This window comes from Schistocerca nitens, chromosome 1 (genome assembly GCF_023898315.1).
Source record: "Schistocerca nitens isolate TAMUIC-IGC-003100 chromosome 1, iqSchNite1.1, whole genome shotgun sequence".
NCBI lineage: Eukaryota > Metazoa > Arthropoda > Insecta > Orthoptera > Acrididae > Schistocerca > Schistocerca nitens.
In genome coordinates this window covers 263,988,648-264,005,247 of record NC_064614.1, presented here as the reverse complement: position 1 = coordinate 264,005,247, position 16,600 = coordinate 263,988,648, and the positions used below count along the sequence as shown (strand labels likewise).

The following is a 16,600-nucleotide window of genomic DNA, read 5'->3' as shown; positions in this document are numbered from 1 at the left end:
AAAACCTACTCACAATAACATTGTTCTCTGACATGGAAATAACACTGAAGTTTTTAATGTTGGAATTATAAGTACATAATTTAAGAGTAAAGGAGACCACTCCCAGAACAATAGAAGCACTGAGTTGCTGACAGGCATACACACAAGAGGAAGGAAACTTGCTATCTTTTGGAATAGAGCCTTTGTTGAGCTAGAATACTAAAAAATGTGTGTGGATTGTATATCCATGAAAGACCCAGGTACAGGACCTGTCCAATCCACCCACCCAGCACTTCCTATTCCAGTCCTATCTCAGGCTTGTCCTTGCCCATCAGAGGCAGAGTCACCTTTGAAAGCAGCCATGTCATATACCAACTTTGCCACAATCACTGCACAGGGTTTTATGATAGTATGGCAGCCAACCAGCTGCCCTCCAAAATGAATGGCCATTGTCAAACTGTGGCCAAGAATAAAATTGACAACCCAGTGGCACAACATGCTAGATTTCAATGGCTGCTTCACATCAAGGCTAAATGGGTTCTTCACTCCACAACCGGCTTTTATGAACTTTGCAGATGGGAGTTATGCTTGAAACGCATTGTTCGCCCCCTTGACTTTCCGGGCCTCAAAATCATTGTTAACTCACTGTTTTGATACCCTCCACCCAACTCTTTTCCCCTTTCTCAGTCCTTTCACCTCTTCCAAAACAGTGCCCACGTCACCTTCATTGTGTTCTACACCCCACCACCTTTGGTACCCGTGCACCACATGCCTAGCCTGTGAATATGCCACCCCTCCCTCCCCACATTCCTAGCATGCAAGCCTGCTGTCTTCCTCGGAGCTGCTAACTACCCAACCATCCCCAAACTCTCTTCCTGCCTCCCGCCACTCTTTCCCCTCTATCCACCAAACCAGAACAACCCCCAGTCATATCCTAGTCCACCTGCCAAAATGCAATCCTGGCATAAGTGTGTTCAGCCAGCATGATGGAGGATCATAAGTGTGGGTGGGTAGATGGGTGTGCACGCTCTATTTCCAACAAAGGGTTTATTCTCAATGACTCAACACTTCTTCTTTTTGGTGAGAAGTATTCTTTACTCCTAAATTATTTAAATTCTACTGGAATTATGCAATCGCACTGAGTTAAGTCCATAGCTTCTGCAGCTGAATGTAAACAGAACATAGGAAGAGTAGTCATACAAAATTGGTTGATGGGGAATGGAGGCCAGACATATGAATTTAACAGAAAATTAAAAACTTCTTTAATTAAAGACTTTGAGTTAGTGAACGTCTGTCTGTTTCTATAAGTTTTTCTGTTAAGACTTATGTCTGTTCCGTGCGAGGTTTCAAGAAATCAACTATGTGTACAGACACATACACTGTAACATTATACTTCAGAATTTGCATGGATTTTCGTAATATTTATTGTTCATAGTGTTAGTGTCACTAAAGTAATAATGTCTTTGGTAGGATTCCCAGACGCGTTATTTGCTTTTAATTATTTCAGATTTTGATGGCTTATTTTCTTATTGTGTGTAAACAGACAGTAACTTGGGGGAGATGACTATTGATTTCTTTCCTGGTCTCTTAAACAGTAGCATATCCTCACTCCGTATCAGTGCCTGTTAAACTGGAAAGTCGGAGAATAATTGACCACAAAACTACTTCTGTATAACTTTTTTAGTGTTCGTAATATTAACTATGCTATTAGCAAACATTTCATGGCATTTGGTACGCATGTATTTGTTACTGTTGCCCAGAAACAATCCTGTTATGCCAGCAAGGCAGTAGTATTGCACTACAGAAGCAAATCCATACATACTGGTCATAGATATTTCATCTGTCATGTGTTCACTGATAAGCTTAATGTTTTCTGCTACTTGATAAAAATAAATATTCAATATAGTGACTTCTTCCCTAGTTTTTAGTAAAAATTGTCAGAATCTTCATCATGACCTGTGCTTCTTGGCATAATTCAAGTAGTATTCCTGTTTTGAGATAAATAAGAATTTTTGCAGCCAAGATTGCATGTTGAAATATTTTTATATCCTCAGTGACTGTTTTCAACAGTCTGTAGTCTTCAAATCAACAGTATACCACAAGAAAAACATTACTATGACGATCTACATTAAAGGACAACTAGTATAAAAGTAAAAAAACATAGTAACCAAATCACAATATTTTATTACACACCTACTGGAAATATTACTGTGTATGAATCTCGCAACCATAATGAAAGCATGCTCTGTTTACAAAACACAGGCCTACATTGGCTTGTCAAATACATAAGAGAGTAGAAAAGTCCATAGCACCATCAATGTGCTGTGCTTTGGAGTGGAGACAATTTAATCATTTGAGCCATCACAGCTATGGCCCTTCAGGAAAGACTAAGCAAGCCTGCAGCAGAAGCATTTATAGGCAGTTACATGCTTGGACAACTGGTGGTGAGCCATTACATAGATTATTAAATTTTCTTAGAAATACAACAATGTACTCACTAGAAACATTGACATAGGAATGGTGGGTATACACTGAAGAGCCAGAGAAACTGGTACACCTGTCAAATATTGTGTAGTGCCGCAACCTGACATGACATTGACTTGACTAACGTCTGAACTAGTGCTGGAGGGAATTGACATCATGAATCCTGCAGGGCTGTCCATAAATCAGTAAGAGTATGGGGGGGTGGTGTTCTCTTCCGAACAGCACATTGTAGTGCATGTCAGATATGCTCAATAAAGTTCATGTCTGGGGAGTTTGGTGGCCATTGGAAGTGTTTAAACTCGGAAGAGTGTTCCTGGAGCCACTCTGTAGGAATTCTGGACGTGTGGGGTGTTGCATTGTCCTGCTCTAGAATTGCCCAAGTCTGTCGCGATATGCACAATGGATATGAATAGATGCTGGTGACCAGTCAGGATGCTTACGTCCGTGTCACCTGTCGGTTGTATCCAGAAGTTTCAGGGGTCCCATATTACTCCAACTGCACACACCCCACACCATTACAGAGCCTCCACCAGCTTGAACAGTCCCCTGCTGACATCCAGAGTACATGAATTCATGAGGTTGCCTCCATATCCGTACACATCCATCAGCTCGATACAGTTTGAAATGACTCATCCGAACCGGCAACAAGTTTCCACTCATAAACAGTCCAGTGTCTGCGTTGACGGGCCAAGGCGAGGCGTAAAGCTTTGTGTTGGGCAGTCATCAAGGGTACACAAGTGGGCCTTCGGCTCCAAAAGCCCATATCGATGATGTTTCATTCAATGGTTTGCATGCACACACTTCTTGATGGCCCAGCATTGAAATCTGCAGCAATTTGCAGAAGGGTTGCAGTTCTGTCGCATTGAATGAATGATTATCTTCAGTCATCGTTGGTATCATTTTTGCAGGCATTTTTCTGGCTGCAACGATGTCGGAGATTTTATGTTTTACTGGATTCCTGATATTCACGGTACAGTCGTGAAATGGTCGTATGGGAAAATCCCCACTTCATCACTACCTTGGAGATGCTGTGTCCCAATCACTCGTGCACCTTATATAACATCACATTCAAACTTGATTGAATCTTGATGCTGGCCGCGGTGGCTGAGCGGGTCTAGGTGCTTCAGTCCAGAACCACACAGCTGCTATGATCGCAGGTTCGAATCCTGCATGTGTGTGATGTCCTTAGGTTAGTTACATTTAAGTAGATCTAAGTTTAGGGGACTGATGACCTCAGATGTTAAGTCTCATAGTACTTAGAGCCATTTGAACCATTGAAATCTTGATAACCTGCCATGGTAGCAGCAGTGACTGATCTAACAACCACACACTTGCCATCTTATGAGAGTTGGCAACCACAGCGCTGTATTCTGCCTGTTTACATATATCTGTATTTGAATATGCATGCCTGTACCAGTTTCTTTGGCACTTCAGTGTATAATAGAAAAATTATCTATCGGTCTAAGTGCAAACAGCCATAAGCATTACATAATATCCCAACGTAGGATGAAGAATGTCGGTTCACCTGAATCAACAGTACAATTATGTTCTTCCTTGTTTATAGATGAACATGAATTGTCTTGTTGAAGGTAACAGTGCATACACACACAGTTCCTACATTTATAGGATGATCCAAAAAATCATACTGAGGATACTGTCATGCTGCATTTGAAGTGTAATGTCTGCAACAATTGGCTAAGGAGATTCTCATAGGCTGGACTGCCTTAGGGTCACACGTCCAACATTTGAATGTTCGTGGAAAAATAAAATAGACAGTAAAAATAAAAAAAAATACTCACTGTGAGGTATTAGTATGAAGAACCTATGGGTAGGGTAGTACAGATATAAGAGGGCTCTCATTGTAACATATATATCCTATCAACAGCTCCACAGATGAACTCTTCTCCACTCCATGGCACTCTGTTGGTGCTATGCACTTTTTATCTACTCTGTTTCTTGATTTTTGAGACTTTCTTTATAGATCACGAATTTTCTGTATATGACATAATTAGGCAAATGTGGTGTGTTTGTTTTATAAATAGTGTGCTCTTGTTGTGGTTGTGAGATTCATGCACATAAATATTATTTCCAGAAGGTATGTAAAAAAAATATTGTGACGTGGTTATTATGTTACTCCACTTGTATACTGGTTGTACAGTTATGTAGATTTTCAGAGTAATGTTTTTCTCCTGGTATGTTGTGGATCTGAAGATGACATTAGACTCTGTTGAAATCGGTCATTGAAGAAATAAAAATATTTCAACATGTGATCTTGGGTGCAAAAATTTTTATTTATCGTCAAATATCACATCATGCCCAGAAAAATGTGCAATTTCCATAATCCTAGTTTGTTGTCTCCCCATCCCCACCTTGCTATTCCTCTTTCCCTGTCACATTTTCTGTATTATACTACAAATGATTCTTTCGTTTTTAAAACTCTGTATGTTTTCAAAGTTTTACATGTACAAATATGACTTGGTGCATGATTAGAAACATAAACTCACGAAGTTTGTGTTAACACACTGCATGTGTTCTAAGAGTGCCCCTTTGATCACACGTCCAAGCTATAGTCTAGTTCCTTATGTACCAACATCCTTTCAGTGGTCATCACAGCAACGCTGATAAGTTTTGTAGTTATCTTGGCGGCGGGTGTGGGGTGTGAAAATACAGTCCTTAATGTACACTCAAAGGAAAAAGTCACAAGAGAACAGAACCACATCAGCTTCGTCCCAACAGCCAACCCAGCGACACAGAAGTTCATTGTTCAGATAATGGCAAATAGTGATGCTCCAGTGAGCAGCAGTCCTGTCTCATTCGAAGTTTTAGAAACATCAGCAGTCAGTTGTGGACACAACAACAAAACAGCAGCAGCAGCTGCAGCATATCTAGGTAAGAGGTACCTGCCAACCTTCTCACAGAAGAAACACAGCCCATACATCTTTGTCTGTGACATGCCACAGAAAACATTAACCTCCGGCAAATCTTGTTCATGCACAAAGATTTTGTGAGGATTTTCAATGCCCCACACTCTCACATTGCAGTGAGTAACATTTTCGTTGCTACAGATGTGATCTCTTCATTCTGTCTGAGTGCAGTTTTGTTGTTGCGGTAGAGCTCACCAAATGTTGTTAGTTGTTCTGATACGCCGTTTCGGCCACTAAGAAATAGTTATCATCCAATTTTAAGAAAACTATTTATTGAAGAAAATTGATTTTTGCACGTCTTAGTCTATCTCCAGTCAATAAAGGTCTTTAAGTTATTCATTATACAGTGTATCAAATTGAGTAGAACAGTGCATGAAATTTTAGAGTTTGTATTCGTAAAAATGTATTGTGTAAACCTTGTGTATGGTTGATTTTAGCTCGTACATTGCTGTGTATGTTGATAAGGTATCACAATTGTATTTAAAATTGGGAGGAGAATGCTATCTTATTTTGTTCTTCAGTTACTGGATTTTATATCCATTGAATGGTCGGGTTCGATTCCCGGCAGGGTCAGGGATTTTCACCTGCCTCGAGATGACTGGGTGTTTGTGTTGTCCTCCTCATTTCATCATCATTCCTGCAAGTGGAAGATTGGACTGAGAAACGGTTGGAAATTTGTACGGGCGCTGATAACCGCGTAGTTGAGTGCCCCGCAGTCCAATCATCATCATCATCATCATCATCATCATCATCATCATCATCATCAACCATTGAATGGTCCCACATGACGCACCTATTTCCGTCCCTGCGCATTGGGGATCGTGTGCATGTAACAATTGTCACATTTAATAAACAATTGAATAATTTGAAATGGAATTTTTTTTTAAAATTACAGTACACAAAGGCTTATGTTATTTGATAAATACTCAAAACTTTTTTGTTTGCTGTGATATGGAAGTAATTTGTCTGCAGCAGTGAGGGGTCGGCAGAATGGGAAGCATAAAAACATTGATAACGCTTAAGGGAAAACCCAGGGGCTGCATTTAGACATGTATTCAGTGCCTGTCCTGTGTCAGAGCATGACGAGTTGACTCGTCCACAGCAATCAAAGGATTAACCTTTCCGGATAAATGGAAAGTTGCTTCATTGATAGATGGAAGGTTGCTTCATTGCTGAATATCAGCTTGGAGGCAAAATGTTCATCCTCGAATGCTTTTAGCATTGTGATGCAAAATTGATTTCAGTGGCCATAATCTTCCAGTTTTAATTTCTGCAGGAGCTACAGACAGTATGATTTGAAATATAACAGCCATCACAGGGTCTTCTGCTCAGTTTGCTATGGTGTTCAATGTTCATGGCAGTCCACAGAGTTTTTGAACTGTTTACAAAACTTGCCCTCACCTTGTCCAAAGTTCCATATGGCAGTCTTGGTCAACAAGTACTTCGCTGTTTACAAAGGCCCAAGTGTCCCTAAATTGTCGACACCAAAGTACAGTGCTCTGTTTACATGGCAGCTTTTTTCCATAATTCCTTCTGAATGCATGCTGCACTGTTACCACAAACATATTGCATATTCCAACACAAAAAATTTGTTCCTTGCTTTATCATCCTTCTGTCAGGGCACTGCAATATTTTAACATGAATGGTGGGTACAATGCAAACCCTATGACTGTATGGTTCTATTCATGCATCAATAATGTTTGTATGTGTAATACTTTGGTAAATACAAGCCTTCGAGATTGAGTGAATCATTTATAGGAACCCTGTATTTTAGCTTTAGTTTCCCCGTTAATTCGAATAGTCACTATTATTACCTCCTGTGACTGTCAAAACAGCTTGTCAAAAAGCTTTCGTTGTTGTGCAGTCTAGTAAGAGTGGTATAATCTTGAATCATCTTTGTTTATATGAAATGGTACTGAGTGACAATCACTTTCAAAAGGCAGGTTATTTATGTTGGAGGGGAGTATTGGAGATAATAGAGGGGTGAGACATTTACTTTGTGTGTTTATTTTTTCACTGTTTCATCAGACACCTTACTTTCTGTGTAATTTTCTTCTTTAATAGTAAGCATCTTTACATGTTGGTATTATTATTATTATTATTTGCCTGCAGGAAATTCTGCTGTAACATGGTGGACAGCCGAAATTGTTTGCACCGTCGGTGTTACCACGAGCATCAGAAGGAATACCTTAGTGGCAGTGTGTTGCTAAGGTGGTGTGCTGTAATGGTCTGCTGCATGTGTACTCTTTGTGAGGAATAACCTCAGGTTGCAAGATGTACTCACGCATACACTAAAGGCTTTATTAAATTTTGTAAAATATGGATTACGGACTTGCTGGCAAACTGTTGCGCAGTGAACTAAAAAATGGACAAGCCACCAGTTCATCAAGTGAATATGTATTGTGCAGCATGCCTTCTGTGGATTGGTGGTACTGAAACTATTCTTAGCTGCATCACGCTAGTGAAAACTTTCCATAAATTGTAATTCATTGTGATATGGGAAAAGTTTTATTTATTACAAACAGACCTAACATGTGCACTATTTGACTAAGGAAACTGTTCAGCTAGTGAGCTGTGGTGACCTCAATGCTCGATATTTTTTTCCTAAGAAAAATATGCAATTCATATGAACATCTTTGACTGGAAATTGTGCAGAAAGTATTATTTATAGGCAGGTGCACATTTATGGCAAGTGACAATGTAGTGCTTTCGTTAAATTGTATATTGTACTTTAATCATGCCTTTAGACCGCAAGAGCAGGACAGTGTCTGTTAACAGGCTTTGAAGGCTCTGTTGTTTTATAGGCCTAAAACACTGCTATGCAGTGTTAGAAGACTAGCTGTGTTGTATATCTGTAAACTAGTGCTTGATATTGTATTATATTAAATTGCATTCCACATGCAAATTGTTGTTGTTTTTGTGTGAGTCATCTGCAGTTTTTGACATAGGAAAATAAAAAGTTTTTACAAATGTTTTGATGTGGAATAGTTAAATAGAAAACGTTTCCTTCACCTTCGATTTGTGACATCAGTGTAGTTCTACATGAATTGTCCTCTGCTGTTTCATGCCACTTTTTTACATAAAAAATGACTTTGCATAGAACTGTAGATAGATTTTGCAGAAATTTTTTGCAAATTTTCAATTTTTGGGGATGGTACATTTGCAGAAAGGTTAGAACAAATTGCCATTAGGAGTAGGTCCTCAGTAAGAGACTGCACCTGATGTAATGTTACTATCAGCTTGTATTGTCTTGTTTTATTTTTTTATAAGATCTGTCTTGCCAAGGGTGCATATTATATGCTTTGGAGCTGCTGTCACAGGCTGAAGCATTACAGGTGTGAAAAATGGTAACTTTTTAAGGAGGTGTGATTACCCATCTTTGTAATATAGCTGTATATTTCACTTCATTCTGCCTTGTTCCTGTATTTTAAAATTAGACTGAAACTTAATTTTTGTGTGATAATTTTTTTTTACTTTGTTCTTTATCTACTCATTTGTTGAGGTTCTCCCTTTTTATTGAGCTCTGTTATATAGTGTATTTATGGTATCATGTTAGAATTTGACAATTTAATACAGAAAGGCTGCTATGTCACATTCTGCAGAGACATGAAATTTAACTGCTGGATGCCTGTGATAAAGTGGATGAATTTTGTTATTAATAATCTGTAACAGCTTCTCTGCATTGTTTGACGCAGTCTTTTTAAGGCACAAGAATTTCATTGTCCTTATGTTATTGTGTTGATAATGGCATGATCTCAGGAGATGCTATCTAGATTGATGTTAAGCTGAATTTTTGGTTTGGATATTTGATTCAAACATCTTGAGTGAGAGACTGTATCTATTAGATATGGCTAAATGCACTTCAGTTTGTATGTATAGCTTAATTATATTTGCTTTTCCTGTAATAGGATTGCATTGTAGTGACTGAGCTGCCTTCATTCTAAGGAGGTCAAGGATCTTGTAAAGATAAGAACCTAGGCTTGTGTGGTGTTACATAGCAATATTTCAGAGCACACAATTTAATGTTGTTTTACATTTTGTACTATTTTATTGCTTCTGTTGAGTTTTGAATGTGAAAATTGAATGAAATTGAGAATTCAGCCTGAAAACAGTCCAGATATGTACATGTGTGACATGGTGTGCATTAAATTTTTTAATGACAACATATAAATAATGCAAATAATTATTGAGAGAATTTCAGCCAAATAGTTCCTCATGCATGTGTCAGAGTAAAGTGAAGATCTTACAATAGACTTTGCATACATTGGGGATCTCTCTCTCTCTCTCTCTCTCTCTCTCTCTCTCTCTCTCTCTCTCTCTCTCTCTAACTAAGCATCTGGATTGTTACAAATATAAACTTGCCATTATTTGTGAAGTAAGTTTGACATTAGCAGTGTGATTAAAGTATTTGAAGGAAGTTGGGTTTAGTAACATGTAGACGTCCAATATTATCTCTGAAAGCTTAGCTTTTCTTGTAGCTATACTCCATGCGTATTAATTTATACCATTAACTTTTCCTATCTGTCTGGTTGCACTACTTAACAAGGACTTAGTCAACCAATAGCAACACCATGTGTCCTATACCATGAATATTGCTGCATTTGGATGGTGAGATCATGTGAAATGAGCTATCACTGGCTGATAAAAGCACATCTATATCTCGATTTCAGTGCTTCAGAAGCTAGTGTGCTGTAATTGGTAAAATTCGTTTTTGTACTTTCGTAATAAGAAAATCGGCGGTATAAATGTTGCCATGTATCACAGATCATGCCAAGGTATGTTTCTTTTTGCTGGGTTTCATTTCCTGAAGTGCCAGGAAGTCCTAAGCCAGTGTCTAAAATCTTCGACATTCAACGGATTGCCAAGTTTTACAGCTGTGAGGGAAAGTAGATCGTCAGTTAACATGGAAAAATGTATTTCCACCCCAGAAAAAGTGTATGATTAATCCAGGAAATGTTTTTTCTTACCTGTACTGAAACCTACATACATTTGCCCATTTGAACTTGCCTGCTGTATTCAGTCCTAGGTCTCCTCTACAATCATAACCCCCCCCCCCCCCCATTTTCAAAAACTTTCCTCCATAATCAAACTGATTATTCTTGGATGCCTCAGGATGTGTTCTGCCAATCAGTGCCTTCATTTAGTCAGGTCATGTCATAAATTTCTTTTCTCCTCAATTTGATACAGTACCACCTCATTAGTTATTCACTCTACCCATCTGATCTTCAGCATACTGTAGCACCAAATTTCAAAAGATTATATTCTCTTCTTGTCTGAACTGCTCATAATGCACATTTCACTTCCGTACAAGTACACTCAAGACAAATACGTTAAGAAAAGACTTACTAATACTTCTTCTCTGAAGGTATTTGTCTTCAGTGTTCTTCTATGGAAGTGAAATTTGTGTCGTAAGCAGTTCAGACAAGAAGAAAATATAAGCTTTTGAAAAGACTTCCTAATACTTCTTTTACCAAGTGAGGTGGTGCAGTACTTAGCACACTGGACTTGCATTTGGGAGGATGACGGTTCAAACGCACATCCGCCCATCCTGATTTAGGTTTTCCACGATTTCCCTAAATCGCTTCTGGCAAATGCTGGGATGGTTCCTTTGCAAGGGTACTACCGACGTCCTTCCCTAACCCGTTGGGACTGATTATCTCGCTGTTTGGTCCCCCTCCCCAAATGAACCAACGAACGAATACTTCTTTCAGATTCGAGAGTGCATGGAGGCTTTCCGGCAGTCGTTCTTCCCGCGAACCATACGGGACTGGAACAGGAAAGGGAGGTAATGACAGTGGCACGTAAAGTGCCCCCAGCCACACACCGTTGGGTGGCTTGCGGAGCATAAATGTAAATGTAGATGTAGATGAAATGTTTCTGTTACTATTGCCAGTCTGCATTTTATATCCTCTACTTCAGCCGTCACTGTGCTACCCAAAAATCTACCTAATACTACCCAAATTAAGACTTTGTTTTATTTCTCAATCTAAATTCCTTGGCATCTCCTGATTTAATGTGACTGCATTCCATTATCCTTGTGTTACTTTTGATGATGCTCATCTACTTTCCAAAATACTATCTATTCCGTTCAACTGTTCTTCAAAGTCCTTTCTCTAAGTTATTAACATCATCTCACATGTTCTCAATTATTGTTTCCTATTTATGTCCTTTGACTCGCACAGCTCCAGTTTGGTTTCTGTACAGTTGTGAATGACCTGACACATCTTCTATATCATCTTGCTAGCTTCAAAATTCCAGAGAATGTTGGCCAAATACGGGGCTGAAACAAACTACTGAGAAAAGAAACTCCCCCTTGAACAACAGACCTTAGAGGTTCTAAAAATTATTTCAACTCTACACTTGGTCAACAGTTTCACAGTGGGGCTCTGTAATTTCCTTAATAAAAGGGAGGAAAATATTCCGTTTTTCCTCATTAGTCTTGGCTTTCCCTCATCTTGGATGGATTGCTTGACCCCCCACATTACGGGAGTAACCATTCTTCTTGAAAGCTGACCATACATGATTTAGTTTAGCTTATGAGTAAAGTGACGTACAAAATTAATTAGCTCTGACACTTTTTTCCCCCCTTGTGTACAGCACAGTCCTGTCCACTCATTTGATTACTGATAAAATACAGACAAATTATGTTTCTCATTGCTTGTTTCCTCCCTAAAAAATTGTATTTTTCTTGATACAATTGGGGTGTGCCGAAAAGACATGCAACTATGGTACTCCATCAGTCCATACTGCAATGGGCACTTCCGGTAGCCAATAAGCAGCCAGCGAAGTTGTACCATCATATGGATGAAACCTTCAGACATAGCAGAATGTGCTTTTCAAGACGGAAACGATGAAATGCAATTCACTGAGGTTAGCACTTTCCCAAAGGCATCACCCTGTTGTGCGCTTGAGAAGGAACAAAAAAGTCTTATCACTTGAAGTTTCTTCTCCCTATTTTCTTAGATTACAATGGGATAGTGCAAAACAACTCATGGATATTGCAGCATGATAATGCTCCTGCTTACATCTCCTTGATTTTTAGCAAAAAAACAAAACCGTTATGTTGCCTCAGCCACTGCATGCATGTGTCCCCCTGAGACTTCTTTCTATTCCTGAGGCTGAAGAGAACTGTGAAAGGACGTCGTTTTGCCACCATTGATGAGAGAAAAATAGAATTGCTGAACGCCATAATGAAAAGTGAGTTTCAGAAGTGCTTCCAAGATTGGAAAAAGTTCTGGCACATGTGTATTATATCTGAGGGGGATTAGTTTGAAGGGGACAAAGTTGATGTTGATGAATAGAGAAGCTGTAAGAAAAATCGGAATTCTTGTTACACATCGTGTATCAACAAACACTGCTCATGTGGAAGTTTTAACTGAAGCAATGCTTCAGAGATTGCAGTTTTTATACATTTTGATGATTATAAGTGTATATTTTGTTCTGTCAGTGTTGCCTCTCCTTTAAAAATTCCAGGACATACATATATATGGTTATAATAGAGGGAAACATTCCACGTAGGAAAAATATATCTAAAAACAAAGATGATGTGACTTACCAAATGAAAGTGCTGGCAGGTCGACAGACACACAAACATTCACACAAAATTCAAGCTTTCGCAACAAACTGTTGCCTCATCAGGAAAGAGGGAAGGAGAGGGAAAGACGAAAGGATGTGGGTTTTAAGGGAGAGGGTAAGGAGTCATTCCAATACCGGGAGCGGAAAGACTTACCTTAGGGGGAAAAAAGGACAGGTATACACTCGCGCACACACACACATCCATCCACACATATACAGACACAAGCAGACATATTTAAAGTTTGGGCAGAGGTGTCAGTCGAGGCGGAAGTGAAGAGGCAAAGATGATGTTGAATGACAGGTGAGGTATGAGTGGCGGCAACTTGAAATTAGCGGAGATTGAGGCCTGGTGGGTAACGGGAAGAGAGGATATATTGAAGAGCAAGTTCCCATCTCCGGAGTTCGGATAGGTTGGTGTTGGTGGGAAGTATCCAGATAACCCGGACGGTGTAACCCTGTGCCAAGATGTGCTGGCCGTGCACCAAGGCATGTTTAGCCACAGGGTGATCCTCATTAACAACAAACACTGTCTGCCTGTGTCCATTCACGCGAATGGACAGTTTGTTGCTGGTCATTCCCACATAGAATGCATCACAGTGTAGGCAGGTCAGTTGGTAGATCACGTGTGTGCTTTCACATGTGGCTCTGCCTTTGATCGTGTACACCCTCCGGGTTACAGGACTGGAGTAGGTGGTGGTGGGAGGGTGCATGGGACAGGTTTTACACTGGGGGCAGTTACAAGGGTAGGAGCCAGAGGGTAGGGAAGGTGGTTTGGGGATTTCATAGGGATGAACTAAGAGGTTACGAAGGTTAGGTGGACGGCGGAAAGACACTCTTGGTGGAGTGGGGAGGATTTAATGAAGGATGGATCTAATTTCAGGGCAGGATTTGAGGAAGTCGTATCCCTGCTGGAGAGCCACATTCAGAATCTGATTCAGTCCCGGAAAGTATCCTGTCACAAGTGGGGCACTTTTGTGGTTCTTCTGTGGGAGGTTCTGGGTTTGAGAGGATGAGGAAGTGGCTCTGGTTATTTGCTTCTGTACCAGGTCGGGAGGGTAGTTGCGGGATGCGAAAGCTGTTGTCAGGTTGTTGGTGTAATGCTTCAGGGATTCCGGACTGGAGCAGATTCGTTTGCCACGAAGACCTAGGCTGTAGGGAAGGGACCGTTTGATGTGGAATGGGTGGCAGCTGTCGTAAAGGAAGTACTGTTGCTTGTTGGTGGGTTTGATGTGGACGGACGTGTGAAGCTGGCCATTGGCCAGATGGAGGTCAACGTCAAGGAAAGTGGCATGGGATTTGGAGTAGGACCAGGTGAATCTGATGGAACCAAAGGAGTTGAGGTTGGAGAGGAAATTCTGGAGTTGTTCTTCACTGTGAGTCCAGATCATGAAGATGTCATCAATAAATCTGTACCAAACTTTGGGTTGGCAGGCCTGGGTAACCAAGAAGGCTTCCTCTAAGCGACCCATGAATAGGTTGGCGTACGAAGGGGCCATCCTGGTCCCCATGGCTGTTCCCTTTAATTGTTGGTATGTCTGGTCTTCAAAAGTGAAGAAGTTGTGGGTCAGGATAAAGCTGGCTAAGGTAATGAGGAAAGAGGTTTTAGGTAGGGTGGCAGGTGATCGGCGTGCAAGGAAGTGCTCCATCGCAGCGAGGCCCTGGACGTGCGGGATATTTGTGTATAAGGAAGTGGCATCAATGGTTACAAGGATGGTTTCTGGGGGTAACGGATTGGGTAAGGATTCCAGGCGTTCGAGAAAGTGGTTGGTGTCTTTGATGAAGGATGGGAGACTGCATGTAATGGGTTGAAGGTGTTGATCTACGTAGGCAGAGATACGTTCTGTGGGGGCTTGGTAACCAGCTACAATGGGGCGGCCGGGATGATTGGGTTTGTGAATTTTAGGAAGAAGGTAGAAGGTAGGGGTGCGGGGTGTCGGTGGGGCCAGGAGGTTGATGGAGTCAGGTGAAAGGTTTTGTAGGGGGCCTAAGGTTCTGAGGATTCCTTGAAGCTCCGCCTGGACATCAGGAATGGGATTACCTTGGCAAACTTTGTATGTGGTGTTGTCTGAAAGCTGACGCAGTCCCTCAGCCACATACTCCCGACGATCAAGTGATCTGAAGGCTGACCGATCCATTGTCATTCTTCCAGCGGACAAGGGTTCCACGACTGTGGTACTTGATCGTCGGGAGTATGTGGCTGAGGGACTGCGTCAGCTTTCAGACAACACCACATACAAAGTTTGCCAAGGTAATCCCATTCCTGATGTCCAGGCGGAGCTTTAAGGAATCCTCAGAACCTTAGGCCCCCTACAAAACCTTTCACCTGACTCCATCAACCTCCTGGCCCCACCGACACCCCGCACCCCTACCTTCTACCTTCTTCCTAAAATTCACAAACCCAATCATCCCGGCCGCCCCATTGTAGCTGGTTACCAAGCCCCCACAGAACGTATCTCTGCCTACGTAGATCAACACCTTCAACCCATTACATGCAGTCTCCCATCCTTCATCAAAGACACCAACCACTTTCTCGAACGCCTGGAATCCTTACCCAATCCGTTACCCCCAGAAACCATCCTTGTAACCATTGATGCCACTTCCTTATACACAAATATCCCGCACGTCCAGGGCCTCGCTGCGATGGAGCACTTCCTTGCACGCCGATCACCTGCCACCCTACCTAAAACCTCTTTCCTCATTACCTTAGCCAGCTTTATCCTGACCCACAACTTCTTCACTTTTGAAGACCAGACATACCAACAATTAAAGGGAACAGCCATGGGGACCAGGATGGCCCCTTCGTACGCCAACCTATTCATGGGTCGCTTAGAGGAAGCCTTCTTGGTTACCCAGGCCTGCCAACCCAAAGTTCGGTACAGATTTATTGATGACATCTTCATGATCTGGACTCACAGTGAAGAACAACTCCAGAATTTCCTCTCCAACCTCAACTCCTTTGGTTCCATCAGATTCACCTGGTCCTACTCCAAATCCCATGCCACTTTCCTTGACGTTGACCTCCATCTGGCCAATGGCCAGCTTCACACGTCCGTCCACATCAAACCCACCAACAAGCAACAGTACTTCCATTACGACAGCTGCCACCCATTCCACATCAAACGGTCCCTTCCCTACAGCCTAGGTCTTCGTGGCAAACGAATCTGCTCCAGTCCGGAATCCCTGAAGCATTACACCAACAACCTGACAACAGCTTTCGCATCCCGCAACTACCCTCCCGACCTGGTACAGAAGCAAATAACCAGAGCCACTTCCTCATCCTCTCAAACCCAGAACCTCCCACAGAAGAACCACAAAAGTGCCCCACTTGTGACAGGATACTTTCCGGGACTGGATCAGATTCTGAATGTGGCTCTCCAGCAGGGATACGACTTCCTCAAATCCTGCCCTGAAATTAGATCCATCCTTCATTAAATCCTCCCCACTCCACCAAGAGTGTCTTTCCGCCGTCCACCTAACCTTCGTAACCTCTTAGTTCATCCCTATGAAATCCCCAAACCACCTTCCCTACCCTCTGGCTCCTACCCTTGTAACCGCCCCCGGTGTAAAACCTGTCCCATGCACCCTCCCACCACCACCTACTCCAGTCCTGTAACCCGGAGGGTGTTCACGATCAAAGG

The 16,600-nt window shown here is 41.5% G+C and overlaps 1 protein-coding gene across 4 annotated transcripts in view; it reads left to right on the top strand.

The window, feature by feature from the left end:
- Positions 1–8,357, top strand: part of LOC126247631 (F-box/WD repeat-containing protein 1A) — a 107,540-nt gene extending 99,183 nt beyond the window's left edge. For all 4 annotated transcript variants that reach the window (XM_049948501.1, XM_049948499.1, XM_049948500.1 and 1 more), the window contains exon 12: positions 7,500–8,357. The gene's annotated coding sequence lies outside the window, so the exon portion shown is untranslated. The remainder of the gene's footprint in view (positions 1–7,499) is intronic.
- Positions 8,358–16,600: the final 8,243 nt, after the last annotated feature.